Below are 19,459 nucleotides of genomic sequence, written 5' to 3'. Positions count from 1 at the left end.
CATGTCCATTTTCTTCCTCTTGTCAGTGCAGTGCAAAAATTAATTAAAAACATTATTTTTCATAAACAAAAATTTTTCAACATTTCAACATTATTTTTCATAAGTGATCTCAACTCATCTCACTACTATTAATAAGTTTTAACTCACAAATTTTAATACTATTCACAAATAATCTCAATTCATTTCAGAATCCAAACGGATAAGTAGAGCGGTTTTACACAATTTCTCAGACTTAGTACCCCAACAAAATCTTAGGCAATAAACTGGGTAAATTTCCAACTTACCAGAGCACTAGAAGAGAGTTAACATCTAAATATCTAAACACCACTCAAACATATACTTTTTCAATTTTAAAATTTCAACTTTTCCATCTAATCATTACAACTTTTTCAAACTTTTAAATAAAATAAAAAAATAATTTAAAATTTTCAAATATCAAAATAGAAATAATATTAAAAAAATTATATTTTAATAAAATTTTAACTTTATAATATTTGTATTTAACTTTTTCTCTTTCCTTTTTCAATATCCCATAAAATATCATAACTCAAATCATTTTATTACTATTCATTAATTTCTCATCTTATCTCATTCTGATCTCATCTTCGTCTTCGATCACTCTCTTCCATCGCTATACTGTTGCTTATTGAAAGGGCTAATTTGACCAGTGTGCAATTCATAAATTTTCAATATTTTTCATATAAGAATGTTGTCTTATTTTGGACCATGGATTGTCCAAGCTCATCCGATTTTTTTTTAATGCTTCAAGGGAGAAATAAGCCCTATTTGAGTCTATATTTTAAAAAATTAGTCAATAATACAATTAGAGTTTCATTAGAACTATTATAAAGAATAAAAACTTCTCATTTTCAAATAATATAAGATCTCATATTCCGTCTACTCTTATCACTTATCATTTAATATGGGCTAGTTATCACAAACTGTCTCTGAAACTATTTGAGTTTTGAGCTTTTGTTAGATTATGCGTCTCTTTATGCGGTAGAAATCAATACTCATCATGCAAATGCTCTCCATTCTTCATAATCTATACTTTAGGGGTTTAGTTTGGCATTTGCATTTCTCAAAACTACTGGTCTAATTCCTGCCTAACAAAGAGACACCGACCAGAATTAGATTTATTCTAACGGCTAGTTAATTAATAAAAACTAGGGATTGAGACTACGAAAATATGCAATACAAAGGGAAAACTTTGAAAAATATTGATTAGTTATAAAATTCAAAATTATTTTATGAAGCCCATAAGTCAGGCTTAAATAGTCATAAAATTTGAAATTATGTCGGTTTTTCCTAGAACGGGAAATTTTAAATTATTACATGAAAATTAAATACATAAATAAACAAGAGTCCTATAAAAAATTTGCTCAAAATCGAAATCATAACCACTTTCAAAACTTAAACCAAGTATTTATTAGTAAGGCAAAAATGAACATATATAAATAGAAGATTTGGGGAAAAAAACAACTTATGTTACCAAACCTAGGGAAGATTTAGTGTTTCTTATCATGTGTTTGCATATTTACATTTTTAAGGTAGTTCAATGTAATTAATGTATAATATGAACCATCATTATGACTCAGTGTAGCATCCACGTCGAAGCTGGCATTTCTTCTCTTCAAAATTTCATGTTCTCGTTGGAGACTCTCCATCTCCAAAGTCATTTTCTTCAACCATTCCTCCATCTCGGCAAATCGTCCCTCCATGTTCATAGAGGTGGCCTCTTGATTGTGGGTTGCTTGGCAATGTGTGATAGAAGGCATGTGAAAGGCACGTTGATATGTCACAAGAAAATTGATCTCACAGACAGTGCCACTTTCAAAGACGTGTTTCACACCCTATTGAATGACCCAATTAACCAGTATCAAGGATTGTGGTGGCCCGGTGTGCCTGATACACATCTAATGCCAAAATCAGAATTGAGGGTAAAGAAAATTTTTATGGAAATTCTAAGAGAAAGTTATCTTGAATTACCAGTGTTGACCCTTTATATAGGTGTGAATTTTGATGATGAAGAAGATCAAGTAACAGCATGATTTTCTCCTTCGATTTCAGGGTTCCTAATTGTTAGGACTAGGATTTAAATCTATAAAGTAAAAAATTTCCATACTCCGGTGAATATCACGCTCCTCCCTTTGGCAGGAAAATCTTCAGTTATACATGGCGGTTACTATATTAATCCATGACTGAGGAGTGTGATCCTCTGATGGCGGGTTTATGATATACTCCTTACTGTAAGGGCTAACGGCCTGATTCAATGGGCTTTAATCAACCACTTTGGGCCCACCCATTGTGACCTATTTAGAGTTGCATCAATCTAGAAATATTAAAGATAGATTTAAGTCTCCAGTCTAATTGATATGAAGCATAAGGTTGATGGGTTAATAACTTGCTATTAGCACAAAGTTAACAAAATTAGGAGATGGAAGCTGGAGGAGGGGTTATTGTCCAAGGCATAATTCTTTGTTGGTTTTGAAATTTAGCATTGGTCTCATGAAATAGGAGGGGGCAAAAACACAAGAGAGATAAACAGTGGAACTGGCTTTTAGTTTTTTAGTTTTTTTAAATTGCAAAGAGATCCAATTCTGACTAACAGTAACATCCAAAATGGGAAACCATCTCAAGGTTGCATATTGTAAGCGGATATATATCTAATGGAGTTCTTGAATTGATCGAGTTCACTTGGTCAGATTTCGTCAAAGTCTACGGCCATGTTTGGATTGAGTGGGGCTCTCAACTTATCTCATCTCATCATTAAACTGATCATTGTATAGTTCGAATCAACTCTGCACAAGTAGTTAAGTTCAAAGCTCTGCTAATAAAAATACCTCTCTTTTGTTTGAAAAACTCGCAAAAGTATCTTCACACTTTTTCTTTTATTTTCTTAATCTCATATAAAAAAGACACCAGAATGAATACTCGAAGTGAACGGCAATCGACAATCAAATTAAAGTAGCCAACTCAATACTGGAAAACACTAGAGCTTATTTATATCCGTACATTTTAATGCACTTCTCGTACAACCTTTCTAAAATTCTAGACGTTGGAATTTTCCAATTACGACTCTTAGATATCAAGCTTTTAATGCCGTAAACGTTCAAGACTTCGTCCAAATTCAAGACGAAGAAAACTGAAGGAATCAAAACGTCTGTCTGCTTGGACATTTAAAAACAACGGTAAATAAAAGTAATTAAGGCTGCCAACGTTAATATAAAATACAGAAACCGCTTGGAGCTCGGAAGAGTCGGGTGAGTGCATAGTTTTGTTCATTTGGATTCAGAAAGTGTTTTATCTTGTATCATTCTTATAATTTTTTTAAATTTTTATATAAAATATAATAAATTATTTAATTTTTTAAATCTCAATTCAATTTTTTTAAATTCTAAAATAATAATAATATTAAAAAATAATATTCTAATAATATTTTTTTAACTTTTATCTTTCATCTAAAATTATTTTATCTCATCTTTAAATCCAAATCAACCCTAAGAAATCAAGCACACGCATGACATTTTTTTTTAAAGAAAAATAATAACTGATCAACTTTAGAAAAACACTACATGGCCAAAAATAAATCCGATATAACTCACAACCTTAAAAAAATGGCTAAATGAATTTAAAAAATCACCATTATCAGACATTAAAATAAGAATAATTATATACATACTTACAATTTTATTTACACTTTTACTTATAATATTCATTTTGTTAGTTTTTTTTTATATTCAAATTTTAAATTTCATAATTTTCAATATATTAATAACTGGCACGTAGAAAAGTAAGTTTTTCTTAAGTCCATTTAATATTTTACTTAAAATAAACATTACAACTAATATTTATTAAAAACTACCAACAAGAAGAAGTATCTTGATTTTGTTAGTCCTATATGCTAGGATAATCAAGGAAGCTGAGACACTTCAGTCACTGGTGCACATGCTCTGCTCTATGATAAGGCCAGCTACATTAGCACCAGCTACGGTATTTCGACATGGATTGAGGCTGGGGATCCACCAAAGAAATTGGTCATGGGCATTATGGCAGAATATGTAAAATTGCTAAAAACAATAAAACCAAAAAACAGAGAACAAAGAACTTGAGAAAAGAATCTGAATTACTTCTCATTAACTACGTGAAGATCATAGCTCTACAAATGGATCTATTTATACTCTTGTGCTTGATCAACATGACTATTCAATGCTTGACATCTGGCCAACTTAACTTATCTGCACTTAACTAACTTAACTGTCTACTAATAGCTTACTAGTAGATGAAGCTCTTTGTTTGGCTTCTTGGGACTTTAGTTCCAATTCTTCTATGTGATTTTGTATATTTCAACACCCCCCTCAAGATGAGAATGAATGTTGATCATTCCCATCTTGCAAATAAAATGATGAAAGTTGAGAGATCCGAGAGGTTTGGTTAAGATGTCTGCCAACTGGTACTTGGAAGGAATATGAATGATCTTGATGAGGCCTTCTTGAAGTTTTTCTTGAACAAGATGGCAATCTAGTTGGATATGTTTTGTTCTTTCATGATGAGCAGGGTTTAAGGCAATTTCAGATGTAGGTTTGCTGTCAGTATAAAGTAATGCAGCTGGAGAATGAATTATGTTTAAGCCAGCCAAGAGATAAACCAGCCATTGAAGTTCACAAGTTGTAGAAGTTAGGGCTCTATATTCAGCTTTTGCAGATGATCAACTAACAGTCGGTTGCTTCTTTGACTTCCAAGATATAAGAGAGTCTCCCATGAAAATTGTAAATCCAATAACACTTTTTCTAGTGTCAAGACAGCTCCCCCAATCATCGTCTGAGTAAGCCTTTAGGTGCAAGGAAGATGCTGTAGCTAGAAAAATTCTTTGACCTGGTGTAGCCTTTATGTATCGAAGAACTCTTTCAGCAGCTTGAAGATGCATGGTTCTAGGATTAGACATAAACTGACTGAGTGCTTGTACTAAATAAGCTAGATCAGGTCTTGTAATTGTGAGGTAGAGTAGTCTGCCAACAAACCTTCTGTAGGATGCAAGATCAAATAAAGGTGGAGAAGAGTCATTTGAAGTGAGCTTTAGAGTTGACTCCATAGGAAAAGCCACTGGCTTGCAGAATATCTAGAGCATACTTTATTTGACATAAAGTAATGCCCTTGGCTGATCTAGCCACTTCAATTGTGGCGTCCACGACTCCCATGTAAGAAGACACGAGAATCGAGACGCCAGGATAATGACAACAGGGTCACACATCCCAACGTTAGTGCCAAGTGTGTGTACATGCAACAATGTACAAAAACAACGCAGTGGATAATTAATACAACTAAGTACCAGAATTGTTAATACATTTTAAACAATCAGTAAAAATGTTTAAAAATTATACAGTCATCCAAAATAAATATTTTACAAGTCTCAAACCAAAACGAGTGATCCCAGATCACTCCTCGGGCGGAGCCGAATCCTCAGGCTCACCCTCAGCTTCATTTGCATCGAAATTTGCGTTACCACAAAATGGTACCGCAGCTAAGTATAGACCAAACAACTACAGGATAAAAATACATTAATGCGACCAATATGCATGCATATGATGAAATATGCATTAGATCCAAAAACACTATTTTTCCCGAAAATAGATATTTTCAACACAAGCCAAATCCCATTTTGGCCCAAAAATAATACTCCGTCATTTTTCCAGAAAATGACCCAAGTCAATAAAACATCATTTTCCCAGAAAATGAATCACATAAAGTCATTTTAATCAACACACGCTATTTTTCCAGAAAACAGCCCATTATTCCATTAACCAATGCACCATGATCTCCCATAGGGATCATCCGCACGTCCTGGCATCGTAGCGATGCTCAATTCTGCGTCCAGCCCGTTCGTGGCCAAGCACCCACTACGCAACGAGTGATGCCCAGTTCCGCGCCCAGCGCGTACGTGGCCAAGCATCCTCTAGCCCCCACCAGCAGAGGGGCCACGGAATCGGCACGAGACCATCTCGTTCGATCCCGTTGTCGCCCAGCGACAACCCAGGGGACGTCACTCAGTATATTCCGCTCCCAAGTGACCAGAGGAGCTACACCGAGATAATACCCCATCTCGGCTTGGGGTCGTGATACACACGCACCCAAAATCCTTTAATACATGAAACCCAGTTTTTATGAAATACATGAACATGAATGCATGTACACGAAAACCCAGTTTCCTTTACAAACATGATCATGCGTGCAATATGCCATGTACATGAACAACACCATACCAACAACCAACATTTCACAATACCAACCAAATACACAACTCCGTCTACAATCCATCCGACCCCCGAACTCCTCGGACTCAGTCCGACATGTCCAACCAGTTGACAATAATATGAGTTAGTACAAAAATATATTTAAATCACAATAGTTTTTTGGAAAAATACTTACAGTGCTATATAATAATTTTTGAAGGATCACGGAGGTGCAAGAAGTGGTGACTCAGCAACGTAACAGTGTAAAATACACTGTGGCCGTGGGTCTCAAATACCCACTTTTCAACGTAGACAAACTAAGACTCGAAATTGATAGGGTAGGGCCTAGAGAGGTCGGTGAAGCCAATGGTGGTGGTGGTTTGCCGTGGGTGGCGGCGCAAATGGTGGTTTTAAGGCCAAAAAGTCCGAAACGAAGATGGAGTTGAATGTGTTTCACCGGTGGTAGATCAGAGTTGGGATTAGGTCCATTGGGTTTCTCGGAGGTCGAGGATGAAGTGGTGAAGAGATGGTGGCCGGAGGTGGAGCGACGGCGGGGCTGAAGCTCAAGATGAGCCGCGGTTTGGAGGGGCTCGTGGAGGTTAACGGCAGCGCGATAGGGGCTGAGACTGGAGGGAGGTGGTGGCCGGCCGGTGGGTGAGCGAATGGGCTGGGCGGTGACGTGCACGGCGGCGCGCGGTGGCTGGTAACATAAGTTGCCTAGGTTTGGTAACATAAGTTGTTTTTTTTTTTCCCAAATCTTCTATTTATATATGTTCATTTTTGCCTTACTAATAAATATTTGGTTTAAGTTTTGAAAGTGGTTATGATTTCCATTTTGAGCAAATTTTTTATAGGACTCTTGTTTATTTATGTATTTAATTTTCATGTAATAATTTAAAATTTCCCGTTCTAGGAAAAATCGACATAATTTCAAATTTTATGACTATTTAAGCCTGACTTATGGGCTTCATAAAATAATTTTGAATTTTATAACTAATCAATATTTTTCAAAGTTTTCCCTCTGTATTGCATATTTTCTTAGTCTCAATCCCTAGTTTTTATTAATTAATTAGCCGTCAGAATAAATCTAATTATGGTCGGTGTCTCTTTGTTAGGCAGGAATTAGACCAGTAGTTTTGAGAAATGCAAATGCCAAACTAAACCCCTAAAGTATAGATTATGAAGAATGGAGAGCATTTGCATGATGAGTATTGATTTCTACCGCATAAAGAGACGCATAATCTAACAAAAGCTCAAAACTCAAATAGTTTCATAGACAGTTTGTGATAACTAGCCCATATTAAATGATAAGTGATAAGAGTAGACGGAATATGAGATCTTATATTATTTGAAAATGAGAAGTTTTTATTCTTTATAATAGTTCTAATGAAACTTCAATTGTATTATTGACTAATTTTTTAAAATATAGACTCAAATAGGGCTTATTTCTCCCTGGACACTCACTGATTTACCTAAAGGGAAGGAAGCAATTGATTGTAAGTATGTCTATAAGATTAAATTCAAATCTGATGGTACTGTGGAAAGACTAAAAGCTAGGTTAGTAGCTAAGGGATACACACAACAAGAGGGCATAGATTATACTGAAACTTTCTCTCCAGTTGCAAAGATTGTAACTGTGAGATGTTTACTTAGTGTTGCTACAGTTAAAGGATGGCATTTACATTAATTCGATGTAAACAATGCCTTCCTTAATGGTGATTCGAAAGAAGAGATTTACATGAAAAAACCACCCGGGTATAACAAGGGTCAACCTCATCAAGTTTGTAAGTTGCTTAAGAGCCTTATGGCCTTAAACAAGCCTCAAGGCAGTGGAACTCAAAATTGACATCCTCTCTTCTTGAATTTGGTTTCCTTCAATCCAAATCTGATTATAGCTTATTTACTAAGTAAGAAGGGAATTCTTACACTGCCTTATTAGTTTATGTAGATGATATTTTAGTGGCTAGCAATTGTGATGACTCCATTGCTTCTCTTCGAACCTTCCTCAATCACAAGTTCAAAATAAAAGACCTTGGCTGTCTACGTTACTTTCTTGGTTTAGAAATTGCTAGGTCCTCTAAAGGTCTTCATATCTGCCAAAGGAAGTACGCTTTAGGTATTTTGGCAGATTCTGGCATGCTTGGCTGTAAACCACTCAAACTTCCCATGGATCAGAATTTTAAACTCAGCAAAAATGAAGGCACACCTCTATCTGATCCAAGTACATATCGAAGGCTGATTGGTAGTGTAACACCCCATATTTTAGTGTATTTTTAATTGAAAGATTATTTGTTATTAATTTAAAAATTTATTCTCTTGTTTTAAAATTGTTGAATTTTTAGTGGGTTTATTTTTTATGATTTTGATTTTGTGAAATTTATTTTTGAAGTGATTTCTTTAAATTAATTATTGTTATGTGTTTAAATTTCTTCTCGAATTAAATTAACTTGTTGTTGGGTTTAATTATTTATTTTCATTTTAATCACTACGTTTGAATTATTTTATTTTACTTGCTGTTTTAAAACCGTTTCCGTTGAATCATTTTTGTGACCCAAGATGTGAGGATTGGACCTCATTTCTTTCCCTACATTTTTCTCTTTCCTCTTTTGCTTTTCTTCCTTTTTCTTTTTCTTCTTCTTTTTTTTTTTTTTTTTTATTTTTTTTATTTTTTTTCCCCTGGTTTCCCTTCCCGCGCGGATGTCTCTCTCTCTCTCTCTCTCTCTCTCTCTCTCTTGCCGTGCAACCGTTCCTCACCCAGCCCGCCGCCGTAGCGCCGCCGTGCATTACACCGCCTACCCCATCGTGCTCCCCACCGGCCGGCGACCTCACCCCTTCAATTTCAGCCCTCCTCGCGCCGCCGTTAGCCCCCACGCACCACACCAAGCCACGGCACTCCTTGCGCCGCCGTCGCGCCACCTCCGGCCACCATCTTCTCACCACATCATCCTCGACCTCTTGCCAACCCATTGGACCCAACCCCACCTCCGATCCGTCACCGGTGAAGCACATTCATCAACATTTCTGATTTGGGTATTTTGGTCTTCTACCGCCTATTGCGCCACCACCCACGGCCAACCACCACCACCATTAGCTTCACCGACATCCCTAAGCCCTACCCTATCAATCTCGGGTCTTCGTTTGCACCCGTTCAAAAGTGGGTTTTTGAGACCCACAGCCACAGTGCATTTGGCACTGTTTTGTTGCTGTGTTGCCGCTTCTAGCACCTCCGTGATCTTTCAAAAATTATATTATAGCATTGTAAGTATTTTTCTCGAAGAACTTTTGAGATTTAAATGTATTTTTGCACTAATTTATATTTACTGTGAATTTGCTGTTTGTGCCGGACTGAGTCCGAGGAGTAAAGGGGTCGGTTGGATTGGATGATGGAGTTGTTTGTGTGATTGGTTTATGCTATGAAATTTGTTGGCTGTTTCGGATTTAAATATTGGTGTTTTGAGTTTGACGTTGGTCATGGTGGATATTGGTGATTCTTTTAGGAAGTGGTGATATATTTTGGGATTATGAGGGTTTTAAGTTTTGAGAAATTAAGATAGATTATTTTAGAAGCTTAGGCTTAAATATGGAAATCCGTGATTGATTCAAAACTTACGGAAATTGTGTGATTATTTTTATAGGTGACGATTTATAGTCGACTCGACATTTTTTAGGAAATTTCTGAAAAGCTAAGTTGCCCAGGTAAGCGGGGTTCATATACTAGTTTTGCATAAAAGAAATAAAATGAGGTTGACTTGGAAAATAAAGGTGTTTGTTTTTTTGAAAAGAAATGATCTGAAAACAACCTCAGATGTTTATTCTGCATATGCATAAATTCAATATAAGAGAAAGTGTTTTCTGTCATGACTGGTGTAGACATGAGCTAGTTTTGTGCACTTTATTTCTGAACTATGTAAAAGAGCGAATAAGGAATTCTAAAGGTTTTGTTATGAGCAAATGAGAATATTTTGTTTATGTTTATCTCGAACATGTAAAATGATCTGAAGCTTTTCAGTGTTTTGTTTTGATGTGATGTGTCATCTGAAAACCTTGGCATGAAGTTCTGATTCTGTATATGATTGTAATCGGATTTTCGATGAAATCCGTTCTGTTTCTGTTAAGGCCCAGCCACGGGTATAATGGTGGTTTATAACCCTACCACGGGGGTGAAACATGGTATACGGCCCAGCCACGGGTATAATGGTGGTTTATAACCCTACCACGGGGGTGAAACATGGTATATGGCCCAGCCACGGGTATAATGGTGGTTTATAACCCTACCACGGGGGTGAAACATGGAAAATGGCCCAGCCACGGGTATAATGGTGGTTTATAACCCTACCACGGGGGTTAAACATGGTATTGTCCCGATGTGATATTAAGCGATGATAAGAATATAATGTTTCAGTTTAGAAATGCCAACGGATTCTCTTTTTCGATTAAGTATATTTTTCTGAAAATTTTGCTCTAATGTTTTTGTACAAGTTTTGTTTCTGCATTCTGAAAGTAAATATTTTGTTCGGCTTATCAGATGTTATAAATGCTCATGTTTACATGCTAGTATATGCTCTCTGCTTGCTGAGTTGTTGATAACTTACCCAGTTAATCTTCATAATATTTCAGATGACATCGATGGCTTAGCTGAAGATCAGTATTAGAATCTATGGAGAAGATTTGCATTGATTTGTTGTTGGGTATCTCATGATATTAGTGTTGGTGTTGGAGGTTAATTATCTTTCTTAAGTTTGCTTCAATGGATTTAGACGGTTTATGGAGACTATGTTAATGTTTTATTATTTCTAGTTGTTATTTGAGACATGAAGAAAATTTGATTTTATTTGGGTTGTTGGATTGAATATTGGATAAATGAGTTTATTTGATTTATTTAATTGAAGTATTTACGTTTGATTTGAGGTTTGGAAAATGGATATATTCTTGAATTTGGAAGTACTCTAGCCTTGTTAGAGCTGATTATCAGGTTTTAAAAGTTAACTCTCCGGACCCTTGGGGTCGGGGCGTTACAGGTAGATTATTGTACCTCACAATAACTAGGCCAGACATTTGTTTTGCTGTCCAATTGTTAAGTCAATTCATGGATAAGCCTACTTCTCCTCACTTGGCAACTGCATATAAAGTCCTGAGATATATTAAAACAGCACCTGGTCAAGGCATATTCCTCTCTTCTTCATCTCAGCTTCAGCTCAAAGCTTATTGTGACTCAGATTGGGCCTCTTGCCCGGACTCTCGTTGATCCACTACAGGTTACTGTGTCTTCTTAGGCCACTCACTCATTTCTTGGAAATCCAAGAAACAAACTGTTGTCTCACGTTCCTCAGCTAAAGCTGAGTATAGGTCCATGGCTGCCACTTGCTCAGAGTTAACTTGGCTTCGATTTCTACTCACAGATCTTGGTATTTCTCATCCACATGCTGCTTTTATCTTTTGTGACAATCAGGCAGCCCTTCACATTGCTGCTAACCCGGTGTTCCATGAGAGAACCAAGCATATTGAAATCGATTGCCACTTGATTCGAGATAAAATTCAGGAAGGAAGCATCACCACAGCCCATGTCTCTTCTCAAACACAATTGGCCGACACATTAACTAAAGCTCTACCATCTTATCTTCTACAATCGCACTTGTTCAAGATGGGAATCGTTAATCTCTATTCTCCATCTTGCGAGGGGTGTTAGAAGATACAGGACAAGCTACATGTCGTATTGCCTCTACAAGTCATTGTATATAGTTGTCGTAGTTCTTTTCTTATTCTTTGTTTTTATTCTATAGCTGGCACAAGGTTGCAGGTGCATTCGGTTAGTTTGTTAGCATCTTTTCTGTATATATTACCTTTGGCATATTGTATTCAGTAAGAATTCAAGAGGAATAACAGAATCTTCCTCCTCCATCCTCTCGGCTCTCTGTTCTCTTACTTTCCTACATTTTACTTCTTACTTTGTTACAAAAGGCACCAACGGTGGAGGGGAATGCAACTCACCACGGAATAGAGAAGTCTAAAATGGCCACAAGGGAGGCCGTGAACGACCTGAAGACGCTCGAAGGCCATGGCGACAGGGTATACGGGATACCCTACGAATACGAGACCGGTGAAGATGAGGATACGGGATACGATGAGTGCATTGTTGCTTCTAATATGAATCTCATCACTGATGATGATTTTGGGGAGATTGTAGACAGTGTTCTTGAAGATGGCAGCCTAACCATTGTGTCCAATTCGTGCGACAGCGGTGGCCTCATCGACGAGACCAAGGAGCAGATTGGAGAAAGTACAAATCGTCAAGAAAACAACTCAGGCTCTGTCGATTTTGAGACAGACAGTGGAAGATGCATTTCCACTTAAGGGCATCTACGAGCCCTTTGATAGAGGAAGAGAAAGCGTTGCCTGTAACACCCCGTATTTTAGTGTATTTTTTTAATTGAAAGATTATTTGTTATTAATTTAAAATTTATTCTCTTGTTTTAAAATTGTTGGATTTTTAGTTGTGTTATTTTTATGACTTTTAGTTTACAAAAATTATTTTTGAAGTGCTTTCTCTAAATTAATTATTTTTATGCGTTTAAATTTCTTCTCAAATTAAATTAACTTGTTGTGGGGTTTAATTATTTATTTTCATTTTAATCACTGCGTTTGAATTATTTTATTTTACTTGCTGTGTTAAAATTGTTTCCGTTGGATCGTTTTTGTGACCCAAGATATGAGGATTGGACCTCATTTCTTTCCCTACATTTTCTCTTTCCTCTTTTCTTTTTCTTCTTTTTTTTTCTTCTCATTTTTTCTTTTTTTTTCTCCTCTCCTCTCCCGCGCGCCGCACGACTCTCCCCCTTTCTCTCTCCGTCCGTTTCTTCTTCCACCCAGCCCCGCCGCCTCACACTGCCGTGCACGACACCGCCCGGCCCACTGTCCTTCCCAGCCACCAGCGACCACCCCCTGTAATCTCAGCCCCAACCGCGCCGCCGTTAGCTCCCACGCGCATCACCAAGCCGCGGCACTCCTTGCGCCGCCGTCGCGCCACCCCCGGCCACCATCTTCTCACCACATCATCCTCGACCTTCTAGCAACCCAATGGACCCAACCCCACCTCCGATCTGTCACCAGTGAAGCCCCACCATCAACATTTCCGTTTTGGGTATTTTTGCACTTCAACCGCCTATTGCGCCGCCACCCACGGCCAACCACCACCACCACTAACTTCACCGACATCCCTAAGCCCTACCCTATCAATCTCGGGTCTTCGTTTACACCCGTTCAAAAGTGAGTTTTTGAGACCCACGGCCACAGTGCTTTTGGCACTGTTTTGTTGCTGCGTTGCCGCTTCTAGCACCTCCGTGATCTCTCAAAAATTATATTATAGCATTGTAAGTATTTTTCCCAAAAAAATTTTGAGATTTAAATGTATTTATGCTCTAATTCATATTTACTGTTAATTTATTGGTGGTGCCGGACTGAGTCCGAGGAGTAAGGGGATCCGTTAGTTTGGATGATGGAGTTGTTTGTGTGAGATTGGGTTATGCTATGAAATTTGTTAGCTGTTTCGGGTTTAAATATTGGTGTTTTGAGTTTGACGTTGGTCATGGTGAATATTGATGATTTTTAGGAAGTGATGATATATTTTTGGATTATTGGTTTGATGTATTGGAAATGTTTAGAAGGGTTTGTTGGAGCCTTTTAATGAGATATTTTTTCCTGTTGTGGAGTGGTGAATGGAGAGAGAGTAGTGTGTAGTGTCGTCCTGATTAAATTGTTAGTAATTGTTTGGGACTACGAACTGTAGGAATAAGTATGAGTTATTGGAATTTGAGTTGACATTGGTTTTGATGCTTGTATTGGACAATATTGAGATTGGTATAGAATATTTTGGGTCGAAGTGTGGGCTGTCCAGATTATTATTTGGCTGATTGAGTTTGATTAAACTTACTAAATTATGGTCTAGAAATTGGGTATTAAGTTGTCTAAGACCAATTTTGTGTTGTTGGACTTTAATATTTAGTTTATATTATTTTTATGAATAGGTGACGAGACGGATATAGACCGTATTCAAGTCATAGATAATGCGCTGCAGGAGTCAGGTAAGCGGGGTTCCTATACTAGGCCTTACACGAATTATTTGAGACTGAGGTTGATTTTCTGAAAATTTTGCATATTTTTGTGGTGAAATGAGAACTTTGGAAAAACAAAACCAACCTCGGTCGTTTATTTGCATACTCATGAAATTTGTACGAACAAGAGAAAAATATGTTCTGACATGCATTGTGTAGACATGAGCTAAATTCTGTCATGTGATTTCTGAAATCTGAAAAAATGAGCGATATTGAGTATATGAAAAGTTGTGCATTTATTTGAAAAGATGTGCTGGCTTTTGTGTTCAGTGTGTGTAAACTATCTGATTCTGTTTTGATACTTTGCATTATTTTGATATAACATCTGAAAACCTTTGGCATGGTGAACTGGTTTTTGTATCTGACTCTGTCTCTGCTTTGCTCTGCTCTGCTCTGTTATGCTCTGCTCTGTTTGGGTTGGTACCAACTTCTCTGTCTTTGAGTGCACCCACTTTGGAAACAAAGTGGTTTTATTGTGGTCTTTCCTGTGTGCACACTCGGGGCTCCGAGAAGAATAAAGGAAAGATTTCACCTCTGTCTCTGCCTGGTTTGGCCACCGGGGTTAGCACAACCCTACCACGGGGGTGAAACATGGTCTCTGCTCTGTTTGATGCTCTGTTTTGATCTGATGATGATACTCAGTTTATGTTATGCCAAAGCACTATGAGTTTTACTTGTCTTAAAACCATCGCTCTATTACTTTTAAAAATATGTTCTGTTCTGCATGATAACTCTGGAAAATATTTTGTTCTACATGCTCTACTTTGTAAATGCTCATGTTTACACGCTAACATATGATTTCTGCTTACTGAGTTGTTGATAACTCACCCCCTATCTTCATAATATTTTTCAGATGATGCGGAGAGTCCAACTGAGGACCTGGATTAGATTGGTGAGCATGATTAAGCTGAGAGAGGATGTTAGAAGAAGGAATTCTGATGTCTTATGTCTTTTAGATTTAATTATATCTTGGGCTTGGGTTTAGTAAGACTTTTGAAGTTATTAGTTTGGTTTGTTATGACTACCGGGAGATTTTGGACTCCTTAGCTTATTTTGCTGCAGTAATAACTTTGTAGAGTTTCAATGTGGTTATTTAGAGTACTTGAGATTGAGTTTTGCTAATAAAGTTTTGGAGTTTTATTTTAGTTGTGTTGGAAAACATGTTCTTAAGTGGCAGGTAGTAATTCTCCAGGCCAACTGGGTTTGGGGTGTTACGTTGCCACATATTCTTCTCAGGTTCTTCCTTCATTTCATTTCTCCAGAAGGGAAAAGGGTGACGATGAAGTCGATAGCGAGACCCTTTGTGGAAGCTACGGTGGAGATTGTGACGAGAAGGCCCTCCCATCATTCGGCCATGTGATCCTCCAGGCCGTAGTGGCACAAATCGACACCGACTAGCTCCTCATCTTACAGACACGAGCTGTATCTAGAGATGGTCGTGGTGCATTGAGGGGTGGTGGAGGCCATGAGGGTGGCGGCTGTCGTGGAAGGGGTGGTCCGAAGGGTGGCAGAGGTGACCCTCCTAAAAGTGGTGTACATTTTAGTTTTTGTCGAGATTCCAGTGCACATCGTTTTGAAGGTCAATTTGGGGATCCTGAGCTTGTGGTAGAGACCATATCGTCTAATAGTTCACCTGAGCCATCGCGACCATCACCACTGTCATCAACATCTTCAAATGACCAAGCTCAGCCACGTAACTCAGAGTCAACAACGCGAACCTCAAGGGCGTTGGCAAGAATCAGTCCTAATCCAACCTCTTTGCGTTGGGATAGGAAAACCATTTAGTTCTCCATGAATGCTTGTGTGTTTGTTGTGGTTATGTGTGCAATTTTCCCATAGGTACCAAGAAATGTTCCTCTCTGTATTCAGTTTATTCGCTATATGGGAAAACCAGAGCATGGAATCTGCAAGCCTTGCAATTTTTAGTAGGTACGAACCCTGCTCCTCAGATGTTTGATGTTTTTCCACTTAAAAGTGTTTTTGGGCCCTTTGGTAGAGGAAGGGAAGGGGCTCCTGCGGGAATAAATTGTAATGGCCAGGGCGTTATTGAACTTCTAAAGAATCCCAAATATGTTATGATTCAGCTTGCGCAAAAAAACAATGCGCAGTGAGCTTTGTAAGATCACTCTCGACAAGACGTTTGAGAAAAGGGACACGCTGAATGAAGAGATAGTAGAGTCTATCAATGTGGCTGCAAAAGATTGGGGTCTACATTGCCTCCCTTACGAAATAAGGGATATAACTCCTCCTCGTGGAGTGATCGTGTAGTGAGGGTAGCTATGGATATGCAAGCAGAAACATAATGCAAAAATAGAGCTCAAGTTCTTGAATCTGAAGGAGAAAGACAAGCCAACATCAATATTGCTGATGGAAAGAAGAGTTCTGTAATCTTACAATCTGAAGCTGCAAAGATGGATCAAATTGTAACACCCCGTCCCCGAGGGTCCGGAGAGTTAACTCATATAACCTGATAATCAACAAATGTATAGACTCCAAAATATAACGTCATCAGAATACTACAAAGTCTCTTAATAAAATCCGCCACTTCTCAAAAAAATCTTCTATGAGGAATCCACTATGCTTAAAAATCATCTCACCGATACTCCATAATCCTGATCCTTAGCTGGTCTATTCAAAAATCATCTAAAAAATGAATGGAGATAAGGGGTGAGTTATCAACAACTCAGTAAGCAGAGGACATATACTAGTGTGTAAACATGAGCATTTTCACAGAATACGGAATACAGAAACAAAACATTTCAGTATCAATATGCAAATCTCAAACAAATACGTTTTATCAGAAAATCAGAGCGACTTCTCAAATATTTCATATTCAGAAACCAACTTTTCATGTTCAAAGACTCCTTTGGCACAACATGACTGTACAACTTCGTCTTATCATATCATATCAGAACAGAGACCATGTTTAACCCCCGTGGTAGGGTTGTGCATTCTGCGGAAAGCCAAGTAGAACATAAATCACCGTGTTTCCAAAGCGATTGCACTCAAAACAGAAAACCACTATTATATCCCGTGGCGGGCCAAAGGTCACTATTATCTCCCGTGACAGGGCCAGAGGTCACTATTATATCCCGTGACTGGGCCAGAGGTCACTATTATATCCCGTGACAGGGCCACATATCAGAGCAAAACGGAATCAGAATCACCATATCAGAGTCAGAATCAGAGTCAGAAAGTCATGCCAAAGGTTTTTCAGATGCCACATCATAACAGAGTACAAAACAGAACAGAATCAGATCACAAAACATACTTTATGCGCAAAATTTCATATTCGCTCTCTTTTTCAAAGTTCAGAAACAGAATATCAGAAATAAGCTCATGTCTACACCAGTCATGACAGAAAATACTTTCTTCTTAAACAGAATCTTATGAGTAATGCAGAACAAATATCTGAGGTTGTTTTCAGATTTCTTTTCATAACCAAACATGCACATTTTCCAAGAAGGACCTTAGTTCATTTTATTTTAATGCAAAGTCTAGCATAGGAACTCCGCTTACCTGGACTTCTTAACTTTTCAGAACTTTCCTCAAAAATACCGAACAAATATTAATCGTCACCTATAAAATAATCATGTAACTTCCATAAATTTCCAATCAACCACGTATTTCGATATTAAAACTTATAAATGCTAAAAGAACCTATTTTAAGAACCTCAAAACCTAAAATTCTCATAATACCTAAAATACCAACATTTTCTAAGACCAACAATATTCACTTAATCGAAATCGTACTGGACAAGAAAATTTTTCGAAAAAGTATTATGATACTTATAGAGCTCAATAAAAATTAATATTCAAAATATCTAAAATACCAACAATATTTTATAAATAAAAATAATACATTGATTACTAAACTTTTCCTAAAATAATTCATGAAAAACTCACCTCTTATGAAAAATAGATTTACTTACTTTAACTAACAATATTATCAAAATACAATATAATATTTATTAAAACTTAAAACAAAATCCTAATTAAATATATAAACTCAACGTACAAAAGTTTCTTCTCAGCCGAAACTCAAACCGTGAACTTTCCTAATATATATTAGGTTAAAACTAGTAAGTGCCCAAGTTAAAACTTTACTTATAAATATACACACACACATATATATATATATAAATATATATATATAAGCACCCTATACGTAAAACAGACGATAAACAAACAACAGAATAAACGAAAAACATGCAGCGGCGGCAGGGACTCACCAAGATGGTGAAGTGCGACGGCGCGGCGTGCGACGGGAGGTGGTGCACTCGGTGGCTATGCACTGGATGAGAAAGAGAGAGAGAGATGCACGGTGAGAGAGAGCTTACGGGAGAGTAAACCAACGTGAGAGACAGAAAACAGAGAGGGAGATACCGTGCGGCGGGGCGGCAAGAGGCGGACCTGGGGTGACGGAAAACTTCGCCGGCGGTTTCTGGAGCCGCAACGTGAAGAAGCTCACGGTGGTTAAAGGTTGCAATGGCTCACGGTAGGAGGAGAACCATCCTCTGTTTCGGGAGTGAAAAACAGAGGCTGCGGGATGGCTATCGAAGGCTACGGGTTCACGGCTGGGTCACGGTGGTGGCGCATGGCAGCATTGAGGAGGAGCAAGCGGCGACTTGACTTCCTTGGGAGGCTGCGGTTTTCCAGGAGACAGTTGGATAAAACCGTGAAGATGCAGTATGGCTTTTGGCCGTGCGCGACGAGTCTCTTGCCGTGCGATCCGCTTGCTCAGCGTCTCACGTGGTGCAATGGTTTCCCGCGGTTGCTGACCTCCTTGTATGAGCGGGACGCTCTCACGGTAACGGTATGCTGTTGTGGCTGAGGCCGAGACGGACACAATGGCGCACAGAGAGGCGTTGAGCCTTGGTGAAGGACGCTAACGGTGGCGTCGGTTTTACGTGCGTGGAGATGGAAGTTGACGTCGAACTAGGAGGGGCTGCACGATGGTGAACTCTGGAGGCTGGTGGCAGCGACGGCACAGGGTAGTTTCGAAGGTCTAGGGTGTAAGTGTGAAAATATTCGGGTGCTAAGAAAACCCTAGAGAAACAAAAGAGATAGACGTGCACTGTGTAGTGCCGTGCGTGGGAGAAAAAAAAAACAGAAAAGAAA

The 19,459-nt window shown here is 38.1% G+C and overlaps 1 protein-coding gene across 2 annotated transcripts in view; it reads right to left on the bottom strand.

The window, feature by feature from the left end:
• Positions 1-19,459, bottom strand: part of LOC121242485 (class V chitinase-like) — a 42,861-nt gene that overhangs the window by 8,549 nt on the left and 14,853 nt on the right. The gene's annotated exons all lie outside the window — the stretch shown is intronic.

This window comes from Juglans microcarpa x Juglans regia, chromosome 8D, assembly GCF_004785595.1.
Source record: "Juglans microcarpa x Juglans regia isolate MS1-56 chromosome 8D, Jm3101_v1.0, whole genome shotgun sequence".
Taxonomy (NCBI): Eukaryota; Viridiplantae; Streptophyta; class Magnoliopsida; order Fagales; family Juglandaceae; genus Juglans; species Juglans microcarpa x Juglans regia.
This window is presented reverse-complemented; position numbering and strand designations above follow the sequence as displayed.